The 20240-nt window shown below is 36.5% G+C and overlaps 1 protein-coding gene across 2 annotated transcripts in view; it reads right to left on the bottom strand.

Moving 5' to 3' along the window:
• luzp2 (leucine zipper protein 2) overlaps positions 1-20240 on the bottom strand; it is a 155057-nt gene that overhangs the window by 98330 nt on the left and 36487 nt on the right. The gene's annotated exons all lie outside the window — the stretch shown is intronic.

The raw sequence follows: 20240 nt of genomic DNA, 5'->3' as shown, positions 1-20240 counted from the left end.
AGTAGGCCTGGTGAATCTCCTACAGTATGTGTAGAGAAATCGATTTCTCTTTTGCTTCATAGTCACGCGACTACTTTTACAATTAGCCATGAATCAGGCTGCATTTGTAACACACGATACACTATACCTCAGCTGCTGTGGGCACTATGGAAAGCAAAGAACTGAGCAAACAATTTCAAACAGGCTATAGGAATTAAATATTTCATAAGGAAAATAAAAGCTTTTAGTTCCTGTCAGCCGAGGTTATAGCTAGCTCACAAAAAAGTCTCCTCCATAGATCACGTTATATCCTTTTATGCATGTTTTGATTATATCAGCACACATCCATCACGAAAGAAAACCTTGAAATCCACACGCAAGGCATCAATTAACCACTTGTATTGTTTGTTGCATGACAACAGTTTGGAGTGTTTTATTAATTCAATTCATTAAGCTTGTCTTCCTAATTAATGTCCTCTATTTAATTGACAGATGGACATTTTGTAAGAGTTATCAGTAAGTGTTTCCCACTCGCTCTCTCCACGCTGCCAACATTTTATGCTCATATGCCTACAGGCTTGGTTGTGTAATATTTTGTCAGCCTGGAAACATCTACATAGTTAAACGACATATTAAATATCTTCCAATATCACTACACTGGATTACCGAGACAGTGCAACTCGCCCAAAATAAATCCCGCACGAGAGCTTTTGCAGCGTTTACATGCATGCAGCTAGACATGCAAAAGTCAAATCATATTTGTGGAAACCAAGGGCAACTGGAGTGGGGGTGGGGGGCCAGAAGCAAGATTCATTTATTTATCCAAAAAACAAAAAATCAGTTCCTGTCTGAAGACGGTGAGACTGTCAGTCACTCTCTGCTGTCATTATGATGCAACAACATATCCCTAACCTTCTAAGCTCAAAGCAACAGTGCAAATATTTTCACTCAGTGTTGGAAATTCATCACGACCTTCTTAGACTGGGGACAAAATAAGCTTAAAATACACAGCAGTGACACAGTAGCTTACCAGCTAATATATTTAATATTGAAGCTCAGTTTGGAAAACAGAAAGCAAGATTTGGTTTAAATTTTTTTTAGATTTAGCCGCAATGACTGAAACAGGGATCAACATGTGAGCAACAACTCAAAAGGTGACAGTCATAACATATAGGGGGGATGGAAAGCAGTTATGTCAAATTATCAGTGTTTTTGACCATTTTAAAGCAGACAACAACACTTCTGGAATCCATCCATCCATTTCAGGGTTGCGGGGGACGCTGGAGCCTATTCCTGTCTCAGGGCGAGAGGCCTGGACAGGGCTGGACACCCTGGACAGGTCGGCAGTCTGTCGCAGGGCTAACACATAGATAAAGACAACCATTTGCACTCGCATTCACTCCCACATTCACACCTATGGGCAATTTAGTGTTTTCAATTAACCTATCCCCACTAACTAAATGTCTTTGGACTGTGGGCGGAAGCCGGAGTCACTTCTGGAATTATAATTTTACTCTTTAAGTGTGCGTGTGTGTGTGCATGCGTGAGGGGGGGGGGGGGGGGGGTAATGTATCCATGATCGTTTATGTTAATGAGAGTGTGGGGAGTGAGTTGGAGGGCGGGGTGGGCTGGGCTGCTTTTAACCATGTAAAGCACTTTGTGCTACATCTTTGTATGAAAAGTGCTTTATAAATAAAGATTGATTGATTGATTGATATAAAATTGAATAATGTCATTTAAACAACTCTTAGTAATCCAGTACACATCAAGCTTGAGTCTTTAAAGTGTTATTCACATAACAAATTGACAGCCAATGAAGCAAATTACTCTTTGTGCCCTCTGCTTGACAAGCTTGAGATGTGACAGCCACCAGTGATAATTGCAATTTACTGATCCGCAGATATATGAAAAATAAAGAAATTCTCTAGAAAGCCGTATTGGGGATATTTCACTTTCTCAAAATTTGAAGACATTTTTCAAACTGCACAAACTGTTTTCATTTTTGCAGTAAGCCTATTGACGTCTCTCCAAAGAATGAGAGCAGTATGTTGCCAGCTCACCAGTGCTACAATTTGTAAAGGAGCCTCAGCGGAGGGTGGCAAATAGAAAGACAGAACAAAACAGCATTCATGATTAATTCCTGTTAAAAATTACATTGTCAGGTTCAGCCAGTAGTAGTGAAAAATCCCCCAAAGCAAAAATACAAACAGAAAACTTGCAAATCAAAACAGAAACACTATGCAGTGTCAAACATCATATTAAATCTCTGCATTACAATCAAGCTCTAGTCTTGAGAGTACTGTATATAAGAGGTGTCTATGGTTGCAGGTCTATGGTTAACGCTAATCAGGAGGGGAGGGGAAATTTGGGACATAAGGAAGGCTCACGGGAAGGACGTAACAACATATCAGATGAGGCTGATGAGATAAGAGTTGCCACACACAGCAGAGTCCACACTGAGTTCAACAGCAGCCAAGCTCTGCTCTTTGCAACAAATCCTCATCATTTTGTTTCATAGTAGTAGTCAGTGGTATTAGTATTCATAGAAGTATTGATGAATACAAACTTGTTTTGTGCTCAAAAACCTCACTGCAGCATTAATGCACTATGGGAACCACTCTACACCACAAATGTGGGGTACACGTACAACAGAGCAAATGTGGTCGCTAATTAAGCACAGTTTTTAACTTTCAAATCAGATTGATATTATTTACCAACAAATACCATTTTGGACCCTTAGCTGATTGGAAGGTCCCGACTCTTTAAAATCACAGCAAAAGAAAAATAAATAAAGATAAACCACCATCAGTGGTAATAGTGGATGTGAGGGTGTTTTGGCATTCAGCTTGTAAAAATAGATGGCTTAAACTGCCTCTGTTACTATGGCAAAAAAACCTTTCATGTTATTGGAAGCTATTGGTCAGGGTTATTTTATTCACACTCAAAAGAGCACTGAGCTTCATGAGAGGGTCAGTAGACAGCCCAATTTTGAAGTCAATGCTTCTCTGTGTTTTTGAGTGCATTCAGTTTTAGTTATTTTGCCTCTGCATCACATCGTAACACAGACATTATGCCATTCAAATACCAGTTACCGACATACACACTGTGTCTTTCATAACTTGACATATTATTCATCCAAGTTATTGATGCATCAAATGCTTTCCCAAAAGACGGTTTACAATGCATGCCAGCACACGGCGGTTCTGTGAGAAGAGGACGTTTTTAGAGCAAACGTGGGTTTTTTGTCATTTAAAATAGATCTTGTAAACGCAGATGGACAGCCTCCCCAGATGAAAGGTTATGTCATCTGTGTTTGCTGAATTAAGTACTTTTTGTTGTTCAGCATGTAATTTGCATGACTTTATAGTATTCAGTCCACAGACTAGTTAACAGCTGACAGTGAAACCTAAAAAATTAATGAGCAGAAAAGCAACAAAATAAAGGCTCAAACTCAAACAACTCTTTTTACACCGCTAGAGTGCCAAAGACAATACCTTTTTCAGACAGTTGCACAGTGACTAATTCAAACCATGGTACGACCTTTCGTATAATTTGCAACACTCACTGCCTGATGGCTAATGAATGCTAGGACAAGATGCTAAGGATTTACTTGGAAGTAATCAGAATGCAGGATTAGAAATGAGTACATCAGAGGGACAGCTCAGGTTGATGGTTTTGAAACAAAAGCCGAAAAGAAAGGTTGAGACGGTCTGGGCATGCACAGAGGACATATAGTGGCTATATTAGTTAAATATGGAGCTGCCAGGTAGGAGGAAAAGAGGAAGACCACAAAGAAGATTAATGGATTTAGTGAAGGAGGACATGCAGAGGGTTGGTGTTACAGAGGAGGATGCAGATGATCTGCTGTGGCGACCCCTAAAGGGAGCAAGCTGAAAGAAGTAAAAGACTAATGAATGCTAGCACAGGTGTTCATATAATTTAATATTAATTAAATACAAGACATGCCAACAATGTAGCAGCCTGCTCTAATAAGAAACAAACCAAAATGATTGGGCCCTATGAGACTGTCTGGGGAAGGAAACCTCCACTATAAGACATGAAGTCTATTAGATTACCTAATGTGGTGTGCCAGGTGGATCTTGCTCATGCATTACAATAGTAACATGTATAACCTTGTGTTTGACCATCTTTCACATCCAACATACACACACACACACACAAACATTGTGTTTGTCTTTAAGACAAATTTATTCAACAAGTTACAAGCAATTTGTTGCCATGTTCTTTTGATTTTGTAAGAAAATTCAAGGTAGGTACACACGGGTGCTCACACACACAAACTACACCCTTTTTGGCTCCTACCTCAAAGCACACTGTGTGCTGTCGATCTTACGTGCTGCACAATGTTTAATATGTAGTATTTACTGTTATATTCCCATAGATCATCATAATGTTGTTTATTATGTTGCTCTTTATTTTCTTCTGCTTGTTTTCTCTTTTTTCTTTCTCAACAGGTGATCCAGGTGATTGATATATGTATTTTTTTGTCTGCTTATTTTGTTGGTTTTTGGTTTTTTCCCTTTATCCCCGTCCCTCTTCCCCGCTGTTTTTCGTTCCCTCTTTCTTTCTCCCCTTTCCTTTCCCCAGTCAAGTCTGTCCCGTATTTAGCAAGTGAAAATAAAATAAAATAAACAATAAAAGGTGAATCAAATAGACCATTATGGCAAGGCTGGGATGGTCCATTTGGTAAAGTAAATCCACTGGGCATCTTTCTTTGCCTTTAGACAATAATTCTGGGACAGGCAGAAAAAAAGAAAAGAAAAGAAAATTCAAGGTAGTTGATGACGAGCAACTTCACCGCCAAAAGTCAAATGTTCTGTCGGAAAATGAGTAATGCCGACCAACATATTGGCAGGATTCTAATACAAATAAAACGTATCAATGCAGGGACAAATACCTTTTGGGGGATTCATTGGCAAAAGCATCTGTAGTTGTTATAAATATACTAAGAAGTCTAGAAAGATTTGCTCAGCTAGAATTTGGGCTCTTTTGCTCACTGGAAAGTTTATGATAAACAACACACATGGAACTCTGTTCATTTATTACATTAATAGACTACAATGAGGTCTAGACCACGTAGTCCAGCCCATTTGTAACCTCAAGGGACCTGACAAATGGTATGCATATAGACCCAAGCCCAGCCTTTTCTTTGCTGGCTTCTCCAGTTGCAGCTACTGAATACATTTTCTTTTATTACTAAAAATAAATCTCAAAGCAGAATTTTACTGGAGCCATAATACACTGTCCTTTGGCCTTGTTGGATGACTTTTCCCTGTAGAAAAAAGTATTAATATCACAATTGCTGCACACTGGGTCTGCCTCTTAATGTAATAGCAGACAACAGGGGAAAAAAAATAAAAATGTCAATCATGATTGAATACCTCTACCTCTGTGTGAGAGGTTGAAAGCATAACTAGTGTTGCATTAATCAAGTAGATACCCCTGCCATGTTGCTGTTGACCAACCATCTTTAGAGTAGGTCTGTGGTCTGCACATGTCCATAACTCAGCAGGGATCATTCGTCATTCGCTAAAGAAAGGTGGGAATTCAATCTAAAGTACAGGTTTAACCATCCGCTGTTAAATACTATGAGCAATGTCACTGGGATTTAAGAAATTGTTTGTTGTTTAAGAGAAGTATTGATTAATAATTTAACAAAATTGTAATCTTGGCTTTACCCCCCGACAAGTATGAAGCTCATCTTATTTAAGTAGGTGTGTTTGTGTCACTTTTAATCTTCTGTTTTCAGACTTGCGCATACACCAAGCCACACAATAACAAGCCAAATATCGTACATATGTTGACTCAAGTCCTCAGTAGGAAATGATGCATAGATGTTTCACTGGGTGATACAGGGAAGTAATCCCAAACCTCAGAGACAGCCAAAGCCAAATCATTATTTAATCTCATTATTAGCTTATCATAGCAAACATTAAGACATCAATTTTTTTATTTATGAAGTCCACACTGCAGACACAATCTGCATTTCTAATCACACTTCAAATCATGCTATTCACATTATGGAAACACTGCAGTAAGTCAACTTACTTTACTGCGATAAAGAGCAGGTGAGTCTGCGACTACACAGTTCAAACAGTTGTGAACCTCAGCTATATTTTAATTAGTCTGACATGATTGGCTTTTATGTTTCCCCATTTAACTGTTGTAAAGCAAACAGCACTGTCTTTTTTTTTTTTTCAGTGGCGGGGGGGATTAACTTTTGGTGTTACAGAAATCTGAGGTGTCGTCCTTATTTTCTTATGCGTTCCTGCCAAAGTACCTGTTATTAGCTGAGCCATCAACATTACTGTGCAAATCCCACTGACTAATGAAGACTGCAGTGTAGTCATGAAAAAAGAGACTATTATTAGACCATAAGTAATTGTTTTTCTGATTTTTTTATTTTCATTTTCCCCCCAGGTTAAGACTTCAGATGTTTATCTTTAGATTTGTATCTTGTAAGACGTAGGGAAATTAAACATGGCAGATTTAACTTTCTACAGTGGAATTACTTGTTTCACCCTTGCTAGTTTGCCTACCAAATTATTATTTAACTCATGGCCAGGATTAGGCATTTCCTGCTACTTAGGAGTTGATTTAAATAAGCTGATACACTTTTTTTAAGGTCCTTAAACTCTCTGCAAAACAGCAGTAGACTAACTGTCAGTTGCTCTTAAAAAAAGACAAGTGGAATCTAGATTAGTATCAGTTACCTGCCAGTTTTATGAATCTCAGTAAATACTGTTATCCCTGAAAGCGTGAAAAGAGTTGCCTTTTTTTAGATTTATACAACACTTGAATAAAAAATGTTATATTCAGATCACAAAAGCTTGGGAGTCAAATTCTGCTCCGCCTACAATAAAATAAAATGTTGAAAATGAAACTAGGGAATATAGTAACTGTCATTACTTATGCTCGAATGCTGTCCAACAGCGTGCTCAATAATGTAAATTTATGCGTCGTACGATACAAGTCCAAACACACAACTGAAAATAAACAAAGATGGCTATTCATTTTCAATGTAAGATAATACAAAAAAGGCAAATATTTATTTCAAATGCCACAAAAAAAAATATTGCTCTAGTTTTACAATGCCAACACATCATGTTAGTGACTCCCCCACAGAAAGAGACAAGTACCAGGTGTAAAGATAGAAGGAAAAGGAAGCAAGAAGGCAAGAAGTGGCCAGAGGGAGTATGCTTTTATCCATCTGGATAAAGAGAACTACAGGTGACAGGTAGGCAGTCAGAGATGTACGCCTGGGCCTGCTATCTGAAGCCAAGTCCCACATACAGCATGGCTCTGGTCTGGTTCAGAGGTGTGGCATTGCTGTTCTCAAATAACTTGATGATGAATAAGATGATATTAAGAGTGACAGAGTACAACAGTACTCAGTACATCGCTAAACTCTGAATGTCAGCTAGTGAAGGCAAGAGTGGCAGACTGAAAGACATTTTATTTTAAATTATTTTCAAAAGAAAAAAATAGCTGGAAGAAATATCTAAACATCTCAATCACCCAAACCAGCAACACGAAACCAATTTACTTTTACATCGCAAAATATTACTATGTTTGAGTAATTAGTCAACTATTCAGTTAACTGAAAGCTTAATCAGCTATTGTTTTACCTCACAGGAGAATATGTAACAGAGTGAAAGTTAAAAATAAATAAATGAGAACCGGAAAACAAACAGAGCTACGGGACGTGTTTATGACAAAGGTGACAGAGGCTGGGATTTTGTGAATTCTAAGAAACGAGGGTAAAAATGGGGCTTGCAGCTATTGCTTTGGCTGATTACCTGATGTCTTTGAACCTGAGACATGCTGTTCTGCATATGCTGTTTTAAATTTGCATAATTCTGACGGGTAAAAAATAAATCACTCATGGTAGGACGGAAGCCTTTTTTCTGGTCTCATTACTGTTCTTATTACAGAGTAGGGTTAAAGAATAATGCTGTTTTTGTTCAATTTTTTTTAAGATTTGCAGAATCAAATTGGTGCCTTTTCTTTGTATTCCTGCTTGTGTCTGCGTGGACTGTAGTTGTATATTAGAGCTCATTTTCTTGCTCAGAGAAGAAGTCATTTTCAGTCAGTCATTTTTTTGTATTGTTCCAACAACTTCGAAGACTTTAAAGTTAGATAATCTCCTGCAGTTAAAAAGAAAGAACTTTATATTTCTATATGTCTTTTTCTGCTTGTAAATCTAATCTAGCAAGGATCTATTGCAAGACTCGTGAAATATGTTCTCCTGTCTCAAAGGTGAGTGAGTGATATGTTTTTATTGATTAGCATTCAAATATCTCAGTGAAGACAGAACAAAGATTTACCACAAAGCAAGAAAGCATGAGACAAGGCTAATCAAAAGGTATTGGCTGAAGCATTTGCTTATTACGCCAACCCTTTTAACAAAAGATCTTTTAGCATGCAGCTCCTGTACACAGGGCTCGAAGCAAATAATAAAATTCAATTCAATTCAATTTCATTTATATAGCGCCAAATCACAACAAATGTCACCTCAAGGCGCTTCATAGATACAGAGAAAAGCCCAACAATCATATGACCCCCTATGAGCAAGCACTTTGGCGACAGTGGGAAGGAAAAACTCCCTTTTAACAGGAAGAAACCTCCGGCAGAACCAGGCTCAGGGAGGGGCGGCCATCTGCTGCGACCGGTTGGGGTGAGAGAAGGCAAACAAAGCAAAAACAAAACAAACAAACAAACAAACAAGAAAAAAACAAAAAAACAGAAAACTTTCCACCTTAGTAAGTAACTACATCAAAGCAAAAGAATCAAGAGGTTTTTTTGTTTTTTGTTTTTGTTTTTGTTTGTTTTTTCTGCTCTTTTCATTCTTGATATATATATTTTTCTAATACTCTATTTTTAAACATATTTTTAAACAAGGAAAATGAACTACACCTTTTTAAATCACTGTCATAACTATTCCACAGGTTAACTCCTCTAACAGAAACACATCTCTGCTTTATATTTGTCCTTATCTTGTTTTTTTTTAAAGAAATCTGTTCCCCTTAAGTCATATTGACTCTCTCTGACTTTGAACAGCTTCTGAGTACTGGGGCAAAGCAAGTTATTTTGTGCTTTATACATTATCTGTGCCATTTTATATTCAACTAAATCATAAAATTTCAGGGTATTCAGATTAATAAACAAAATGTTAGTTGGTTCTATATAGTTTGATTGGTTTATAATTCTTATAGCTCTTTTTTGCAACTTGAAAATAGGAAGAGTGTTCGTTTTATATGCATTACCCCATATCTCCAGACAGTAAGTCATATATGGAAGCAACAGAGTACAATAGAGTGTGTATAATGATTTTTTGTTCAGGACATGCTTTGTTTTATAGAGAATAGCAATGGTTTTTGACATTTTTGTTTTCACATGGTTTATATGAGACTTCCAACTCAGCTTATCATCAATTATCACTCCAAGAAATTTATTTTCGTACACTCTTTCAATTTCAATTCCATTAACCCTGATTTTAGATACATTTTTCATTTGTCTAGTGCCAAAAATAATCAATTTTGTTTTCTTTATATTTAATGATAACTTATTTACATCAAACCAGTTTTTTAATATATTTAACTCCTTTTCCGCTGTAGTCAGAAGCTGTTCTAGGTTTTTACCTGAGCAATACAGAGTGGTATCATCAGCAAACAATACACATTTTAACAGTTTGGAAATGCTACATATGTCATTTATGTATAATATAAATAATTTAGGGCCCAGCACAGAGCCCTGAGGAACACCACAAGTTACCTTCAACTGCTTAGATTTTACATTATTGAATTCAACATATTGATATCTGTCATCGAGGTAACTTTTCATCCACTTGTATGCTAACCCTCTTATGCCATATCTCTCTAGTTTATTCATTAATATAGAATGATCAATCGTATCAAACGCCTTTTTTAAGTCTATAAAAACACCAACAGTATATTCCTTATTATCTATAGCATTAGATATCCCTTCTACAAGTTCCATCACTGCCATCGAAGTGGACCTTTTCACTCTAAAGCCATATTGGTTATCACTTAGGAGATTATGCTTCTCAATATATTTATCAAGTCTATTAACAAATAACTTTTCTAAAATTTTTGAGAACTGTGGGAGCAGTGATATTGGCCTATAATTGGTAAACTGACTTCTCTCTCCGTTTTTATGGATTGGAATAACTTTTGCTATTTTCATTTGTGAGGGAAATACACCAGTTTGAAAGGACAGATTACAAATGTATGCGAAAGGTTGCACTATATATTCTATAATACTTTTAACTAATATCATGTCAATACCAAAACAGTCAGTGGACTTTTTATTTTTAAATGTCTTCACAATGTTAATTATTTCTCTATGAGTTACAACACCAATAAACATGGAGGACACATTCTGAGTAATATGTTTATTTAGGTCGTTATTATTTCTTGACTCTGGAATTTCTTTTGCTAAATTAAAGCCAACATTTACAAAGAAATCATTAAATTCATTTGCAATGTCTTTAGTTTTATCAAGCACAATATCTTTATCTTTTTTAAAATAATCTGGATAATTCTTATTTTTTGAGCCCTTTTTGATTATACTATTTAATATCCTCCATGTTTCTTGTGTGTTACTTCTACTTTGCTCCAATAATTTGTGGTAATATTCTTTCTTACTTGTTCTTATAATATTTACTAATCTTTTTTTATATAACTTGTACTTTATTTCAGCATCTTTTGTCCTCTGTTTTATGAATCTCTTATATAGATTATTTTTCTTTTTACATGCATCTTCTATCCATTTTGTGATCCATGGCTTATTTGATCTGTGATGCTTTCTAGTGATTTTCATTAAAGGACAATGTTTTTCATATAGTGAAATTACAGTTGATAAGAATGCATCATATGCACTATTTGAATCTTCATTTGCAAAAACCTCATTCCAATTGTGTTCCTTTAAGTCCACCTGGAGGGCAGCAATGGCTCTTGTTGTTCTAAGTCGTATCATATCAAATATTTGATTCTTTTGTTTAGTTTTAATCCCAAAATAATTTTGAAAAATTGCAAAAACAGGAAGATGATCGCTTATATCAGTTATAAGAAGTCCACCTACTATTTCATGGTCAATTTTATTTGTGAATATATTATCTATCAATGTAGCTGTATCAATTGTTATTCTACTTGGTTTTATAATTACAGGGAAAAGGGAGTTACTATACATTGTATTTATGAAATCTGTTGTTTTCTGATGTCCATTTGGGTTTAGCAAATCCATATTAAAATCACCACAAATTATTTGCACTTTTTTATCATTTAGGTTGCTAAACATAGCAGCAAGTTTTTCATTGAATGTCTCAAGGCATGAACCTGGTGTCCTATAGATGCAACTTATAATTATATTGTTAGCTTTTTCAACATGGATTTCAATAGTGACACATTCCAATACGTTATCTATGGTGCTTGACATACATTCAATCAGACTACATTTCAAAACTTTATCTACATATAAGGCAACACCGCCTCCTTTTTTATTCACCCTGTTCATTGTAAAGGTGATGATGCTTAGCAGATGCTTAGTGAAAAAGAGTCAAGATTGCAAGTTGAGTTCTACTTTTCAGTCAACATAAACTACAGAAATCCATTAAAATAATTAAAGTATTGAAACAAGACTAAGAATCCACAGCCACACAAGCACCACTGATCCTTTGGGCTAATTCCTGTAACAGTACTCACAGCAGTTCAGCATGTTTGAACACTAGCACTGGCTGATTAGAATGGAGCAAATTACGAGTGGGGCTGATAAGAAAATGAATACTTCAGCAGATTTTTTGTGATGATGAGAAAAAAAAGTGACTTTGGCCACATGCTGCAGAGAGATATTAAAAGGATAAGGTTTTTTTTTTTTTATTATGAACCTCTGTACCAGATGTCATGTAATAGTTGTCGCAAATGTTAAAGTATATTCCCCGTTGTGCTGCTGTAAAGCCGAGCAATTATAAAAGCAGTTCTCATACTTTTCTAGAAACCATGAAAAAATATAAAAAAAATATGAGGTGTGCCAATCCATCTCAGAGATGGTGGGCTTTTTCATGTCAAGTCAGAGAATAACCAAGCATTTTGAATTAGTCCCTAGGGAATTAAGATGTGTCTACGATGGTTATCTATCAGAGAAATCATTAGACATGCATTGATAGTGTTTGCTAGAAATAAAAATTGCATGAAGTAGTGTAGATTGGTTTTCAGTGGTCAGTAACTAAGCGTGACACTGGCATTATTCTTGAAAAGCAGGAGGATTTCTGTAAAAAATATCACCCGTAGTGTGGCAAAGAAGATTCCATGGCATATCTAGAATGCAGCATATATTGATTTTCCAGTTCTGTAACAGTGTGTGTGTGCGCTGCTGATACCCTTTTTTCCATTTGAGCCAATGGCCTTCAGGTAGTTTCAGAACATTCACGGTATCGTGAGAGAGCAGATGGCTACATCAGGAAAAGAGACATAGTGCACGCTTGTTCTCACAGCTGATTTAAGACGGAAGCTTTCACCCTGAGATGAGACATCATGGGGCACTCATGAAGAGAGGCACTGAGTTATGTATCTGTTCAATTTCATCAAAAACCACTCATGAGATAAGACTGTAGGCTTTAAAAACACACACACACACACACACACACACACACCATGCCCGTACATTTATTGGTCAATTCTTACCTTTAAAGGGATAGTTCAGTTCAGGTTCTTTTAAGTGGGGTTGTATGAGGTACTTATTCACAGTGTAATAGCAGATCACTCCCAGTTTGGAGAGTCAGACTGGAGTACTGACACGGAAGCTTTTTAATGTACTGCAGTGGATGGTGTCAACAGCAAAATAAAAAAAAATATATATGCCAAATTATAACCAAAGCAGTTTAAATGTGTGGTATATTTATTATGTATTTATTATTTAGAACATTTGAACTGCTTTACCTGTCATAAAGCCCTTTCCCCTTTAGAATTGTCTGTCCATTCATTACCTGTGGTGTTTTAACATATAAGTTTAGATTCAAACTAACACTGATGGTAAGACCTGCCTCATGGAGAGACAAAATGGTGTAAACAACCAAAATAGAGCGTACATGTAAACCTGTTTCATCCCTTTTTAAACACTCTCATCTTTAGGTTTTTTTGGTCCATCAGTACTTAAAATATCAAAATACTTACTTAAAGGAAATAAATAAGATTACAGACACATTAATTGAACTCTTGGACCAAAATAATAATAATAATAATAATAATGGATTGCATTTATATAGAGCTTTTAGAGACCCTCAAAGCGCTTTACAATTCCACTATTCAAAATAACAGGCTTTATAGGCTATACGGGCCCAAACGGAACTTTTCTAAAACACTGAGAGAGAACTGAGCTCAGTGTGGGTCAGGAGCTGTGGGGCAGTAAAAGTTAAGCAACATTAACTTTCATTGTGGCCATTCATTTTAATTGCCAGTGTGTCCAAAACACTCAAGAGTTGCTGTCAATAACCTGGAGAAAAACCACACCGTGAAACTGGTAGCATTAAAATCCAGTATGGGCCATAGGAGAGAGCAAGACAACACTCAGTGGAGGTAAGCAGAGACTCCGAGTGACATTCTGAAGAGTAACAATCACAGTGAAGTCAGAACAGGAGGGGATGCCTGGGTGACCGCAAAGTTACATTTTGGGCACATGTAATTATGCTTTTTTAATATTGTTATAGTCTGTGATATCACATTAAGTTTTGTCTTACTTTTCTGGTAGTAGCAATAATTTTTACATACCTGGCATGGGCAGAATTTTGTAAGGAGTTGAACGATATGAAATTCAAACCATTTTATGGTATGCACTGTAAAAATAAAAATTGTAATATAAAATCTTTTACTGTGTATTTTACAGTTTTGTACTGTTTTTCTAGAATATCATTAAATTTACATAGACTGTGATTTTACATTTCAAATGTAAAATAACATAAAATCACTGTAAATGTAATAAAACATAATTTTCTTGTTTTTTAAATGTATTTGTCTGTACATATGCATATTTAGATTGTTAAAATACATTCACAAATGTATCATAATTTCACAAATATTTGTCCGTTATTTGAAAGATTGCACTGTTAAATTCAAATGTAATGCTATGGAAAAATATATAAAATGATTCTTATAAACTTGTTTGACATCAAATAATGTTATTTAGGGCAATCGTGGCTCAAGAGTTGGCAGTTCCTCTTGTAATCAGAAGGTTGCCGGTTTGAGCCCCGGCTCGGACAGTCTCAGTCGTTGTGTCTTTGGGTAAGACACTTCACCTACCACCTACTGGTGATGGCCAGAGGGGCCGATGGCGCGATATGGCAGCCTCGCTTCTGTCAGTCTGTCCCAGGGCAGCTGTGGCTACAGCTGTAGTTTGCCTTCACCAATGTGTGAATGTGAGAGTGAATGAATATTGGAATTGTAAAGCGCTTTGAGGGTCACGAAAAGCGCTACATAAATGCAATCCATTATTATTTAAACCAACTGTTAACTGTATATTTCTGTACATTTAAGTATTATTATTCATATTGCCGCATTCATTGACCTTGTTTATAGGTAATTTCATTGTTTAATCACATTAAAATGTTCCTAATTTAATGTTTAAAAGCACTTGAAAAAGGCAAAATCCCATGTAAAATTAGGGCAACAAACTGTATTGTCATTAATGAAAATAACCGTATTTTTATGAGAAAGTTATTTTCTGTTATTTTATGGTATTATTTTGGCGCCCCAGCTGCCGGAATATTACTGTTTTTTTAGGATTTTTTTTTTACAGTGTGCTGTTTAGTAAAGGGTGTGATGTGATATTTTATTCACTGTACTACAACATAAACTAAACTTTGCCAGAGGAGCTGTTGATATGACTGTGAGAAGTCTGATTAGGCTGTGAAACTGAATGGAATAAGCAAAGTTCAACTGAAATGAAAATATTAATTTACAGTTATTGATGCATTAAAATGGCCGTTAATTTACGTTCCATGTTATTTTAAATTGTGCCATGCCACATTCGTCCACTAGATAACCTCAGACAGACACTTGTTAATCTTAAGTCCTGCTGTACATTTACATTAGCTCATTACTCATTAATATAAATAGAATGGCCTTTGCAAAGCCGTCTAAGATGTTTTAAGATCCTTCCGTTCTATTTGGCCCTAAGACTTTTTACCTCCATACCTTTGTTTTCTGCTGCTGTTACTGAGTCGTACCTACCTGCTAAAACTGTAAAGCTGCCTGTAACCTGATCTACTTAAAGACCATGTGAACATGCACTCCTTAAACAAGCACTAACACAATTACTTGACAGCTGACGTAGGGCCAAAACGCAGAGTAAAGGTATTACATGTTCATTTTGTTATGATCTATGACTGCAGCATATTAGTGTAAACACATCTTCTGTGAATTATTTTGTGATGCTATAACATCAGAGATTCCAAGAAGTCAATTTCTGAACACACTTCCAATATTTTAAGAAAACAAATGCACACATTTGTTAGTCCTAACGCATATTCATTAACTAAATGAGGCTCCAACTCTGAGCACAAAGTGCAAATTGTTTTATGCCACTGATACACTGAAGGCTCACAGTGTTGTCACATTTCAACAAATTAAATTTGAAGGAAACTTTTAGAAAAGGTCAATAAACCAACACTGCTGGAAATCCACAATGAGCTCTTATGATTATGGTATTAGGTACAAATTGAAGGCTTTTGTTTCAAAAATGTCAGGTGTACTTATGAAGTATTTCTTTTTGTTCCATTTTTTTTAACATCCCCAAATCCCTCAAGGACTTTTGCCATCAACCTTGAAATAATGACAGACATTCCTTCGATTATCGGAGAAGCTTCAACAGTTTTTTTATGCCTACTACTTGATGATACTACGTGTGTAACAATTACCTAGATTCTTACATTTGTCAGTGTGTAACAAAAAATGTCAGAGGAGGAATGTGAGGAATGCATGAATGCGAATATTAGTTGTAGGTTCTCAGTCTTCACAGACAACTAATAGGAATGTGAATTATAGTTCTAAGGAAATCAAGTATAACAGAAAAGTGACCCTACGAGACTCTACGATAATTGAGAGAAAACAATCAGATGATCACTATGGGAAGCACTTGGCGACAGTGGGAAGGAAAAATTCCCTTTAAAGAGAAAGAAACCACAGGCAGAACCAGGCTCAGGAAGGAGCAGCCATCTGCCAAGACCAGTTAGAGTGAGGGGAAGGAGACAAATTTCGTTACACATATTCTTTTCTTTTTACTATCATCGCTATTTTGATGACTGACTCAATCATCCCTCGCACACAGAATACGAGCATTCTGGGTAACATGTCAGCTCTAGAGTTAGCTGACCTACTGTAACCAGCACTGCCCTCTGTGACCAACTTTGTTTTCAAAGCATCCAAGATGGCAACAGCCAAAAAGCCTAAATGAATACTTATTTCTTATAAAATGTCCCCCATTGGTGCTCTTTTCAGTTACTTGCCTCAACGTTTAGAAGACTATGCACACCAACTCTGGCTCTCCAGTTATTTCACTTTTTGCTAAACTTCCCTGAATTGCACTGGCGTGGCTTCTGAACTGCATGTTTTCCATCAGTGTTGGACATACACACTTTTCTGTGTGTATGTCCATAAATTACTGCAATGCAGATTCAAATTGTTATGATTGTTATGGTGTTTCTAGCATATTGGCTTCATATAGAAATAGCAGGCATAACTGAGCTTTGAGTTTCTGTTGATCAAACCGATTTACATTGCACAGCTTTTTAAACTGATGTAGACTGTACGTTAAATACTGAAACATAGCGGATCATGCTGTCTCCGCAATGCTGCTCTGGAGTATTTTTTATTAAAATCTTTCTTTGGGGCCACAGACAGAATACATTACAGTTGTTTATAATAGTGGTAGTCCTCAGGACAAGGCTCTCTGTGTAAAGTCATCCTTTTTTTATTATGCATTGCAGGCTTCTAAACTATGTATTTCTTTTCTTACGTATATATCTACTAACATGAAACATCAATCCTTGAAAATGCTCCCAGTCAAATGAAATTAGACAACTGTCTGAGTCTGAGTTCCTCTGAAGGTCAGTCTGTGAGTCAAGTGATAGTCTGACCTTCACGACTGCCGAAGAATCAATAAAGAAATCTAATCAGGGAATGTTTGCCAGGGTTCAAAATGAAATTAGGTCAGAAGAGAGAGGCTTAGGGTTTGTGGGCAACCTGTTAAATTGTGGCATTATGTTAAGTATAATTTAATTAATTGGCTAGCACATCACTGTTTGCTTTATATGTTTTACACCAGAAGAATCCTCAAGGCTTTGTGAATGTTCTAGCTAATAATCTCCGAGCAATGCATGCACTGAACCTAAAAATGGACTTTGGAAAGTCATTTTCTTGCTAAAGAATAACAACTGGTTCTCTACTTTTCTCATTTTATATGCAGATTCAACAGAGTTCTTTACAAGCACAAATTAAGAAGGTTTAGCTGTATTTACTGCAGCTCATGGCATTGATTAATCAAATCAACTGGTATATAATGTATCAAATCCCTTTGCAAGCAAGCACTATCAATCTCGTTCATCTTGTCCTAAACTGCAGTCATGTTGCTGCCCTGAAATTTATGTTACATCCATGTAACTTAATCACAATTTGTCAAACAGACGTAAAGCATTATGGTGAGATATAAAGAAAGATAGCCTGGTGTAAAATTTAACAACCTGGACATACCGTGTGTTGAGTGGACCAAACAGCAATTTTGTCACCAGACTAATTTAACAAGATTTTGTCTTTTAATCACAATATAAAAGTCACAAATGCAACCTTGACTGGATGAACTAACTGGGAAGATAAAAGTTTGACAGTAAACGATTGTAAAAATGTTTGCTAGTCACTTTGTACAGTCCAGTGTTTCCCACTCTGCAAATATAACTAGACCTACTTTGTGGCAAATATACAGCAAAGCAATAATCAGATGCCACTCCATGTAGTCCCTCCAGTTCATGTTCAAGATACTGACATTGTACTGTAATTTGTCCAACTATAACCCTCTGGAGAGGAAGCTAATTATTACTAATGGCTGCCACATAGGCAACGTGGTCAACGTGTTTGCTTGAAAGCCCCAGTTACTAGAAATATTTCAAAATATGATAGAGACAGATATTTTGGATATTTTCACTATGGCTGGGCAATATACTCAAGAGTCTGATTGGCCTTTTTATCTCCGTGTGTGTTCGCTACAAACCAATACAATGGGGTATTGGTTTGTGTGGCAAACCAATACCATGGGGTACTGATTTGTTGGTTCCGTATCAGTATTTTACAACTATTAATTAATCCATCTGGGGCCAGATGGCTTAATTAATGTGCCCAGTAGAAAAAACAAAAAACTAAGCTGTAATTTACAATAAAGCCAACAGACAGGAACATCGTTCTTCTGTTTTCTCTCCTTTGACAACGATGATGATGGATCAGGGTAGCTCTCTACACTGGCATATTCAATTCAAGGAATGGGGAGAAACTTCTATGTACATTCATTTGCATTGAGTCATATCTGTGTGGTAAGTGTTGGTCACACGTGGTATTACGAAGACAAGTCTCATTCACTCGCTGGGCGCGCGTCCTCATTTTAGATTTGACAGCATTTTAGTAGATAAAGGTGAACAGCTTAGACATGAATTGAGCTGCGGTTTGGGAAAGGCCTCGAACGGGACTGGCAGCGGCTCCTGGGCCTGGCAGATCACCGTGTACTAAATAGGAAGTGAAGAAGTGAAAGAATTGAAAAGGCGAGGGAGAGTGGGGCACGTAAACGAGAACTAACAACTTGTAGAACTGAGGGAACCTATATAGATGAGAACTGGAAGGAGCGTGTTTGGAGGTGTGGTCCCGGTCCTGACATTCAGATGCTTTATCTCCAATTAATATTTGCTGGAAAACTCCCAGACAATCAGGAACTGAGCTACCAAAATGGTTTGATGGGTACAGCTTAGCAATGACTAAAATTACAGACCCAACAACACAGTAGCATAGGCATGTACCAGCAATATTAATTTAATGTATAGTGGAAGATAAGCTTAATTAGTAAGCAACGGATGATACCTCTGGTCTTAACAGTTCCCTGATACCATCATTTATCAACATAAAGCATAGTTTGAAACTTTTTTAAAAAGAAATGACAAAATTACTTTGGTAGTCATTTATATACCAAGTGCCCTTTGCAAGTAAAGTCTGATACAGAAAAGTAACTTTCTTTACAATAAGTATGCAAATTCCTGTGCTTTCAATGTTACAGTTTTAATACTGCTATAAAAATTGCATTTAGTTACTGCATTCAGGGAGATTTTCAGGGATACATTTAGAAGAGCAAGAGGCAAGGTTAATCTCTCTCTTGTGGATGTTTTTTATCTTTGACAGTGGGAACAGGGTTTTATGAGTTAATGTGGACTTGGCACAAAATAAGGTATTAAAATAAATTACCAGCTTTTGATGCTGTTATAACAACAACAAATTAGGGCTGCTTGGGAAGTAAACAGCTTCCCAATTTAAGTAGTGTGCATGTGCCATAATTAATTACTAAATTGTAATGGGTTGGTTATGAAAGGTTAAAAATAAAATACTGCAGGAAAGAGTTGGCTTATAAACAAAGACATTTCAATCTTGTAATGTTGAACTCAAGCCATTATGGCTGGTCACGTTGGAGGGGGTTGTTTGTTTTTTTTAAGCCAATGTTTCAATAAATAATCATAATAATTAAATTACAAGCACATTAACCACACCAAGAAAATTAAAACACAAAACAAAACAATATTACAACTAACAAAAGACTGATCAAATAGACTGTATTCTACCACAGAGGGTAGATAGCAGCAGCTTTAGTGACATTATCCCCTGTGGAAAATCCTTTACCTCATGTGGCAGATTGATTTTAGGGATTGCTTAGGTCAGGACAGTGAACGTTTCACCTCAGTAATGCACTCCTAGGTGAGCATTTAGGTGTGTATTGGATCGGACTTGGTATTCATAGCTGGCTCTATCCCCATGCATGATAACATGGTGAATGTGCATGAGTTACAGATGTGAGGCAGTGCTCATTCAAGACCTCTCTCGATTCACCAGTCAGCTTACAAGGTTCCAATTTTCACTCAAATCGGCCTATGACCAGGGGACTGGGCCAGTGAGTTGGTATTTTGATCACATTCAAGGTATCTTCTC

The sequence above is a fragment of the Neolamprologus multifasciatus genome, chromosome 1 (assembly GCF_963576455.1).
Source record: "Neolamprologus multifasciatus chromosome 1, fNeoMul1.2, whole genome shotgun sequence".
Lineage (NCBI taxonomy): Eukaryota > Metazoa > Chordata > Actinopteri > Cichliformes > Cichlidae > Neolamprologus > Neolamprologus multifasciatus.
The sequence above is the reverse complement of the archived record's forward strand: the minus strand, read 5'-3'. Positions and strand labels throughout refer to the sequence as shown.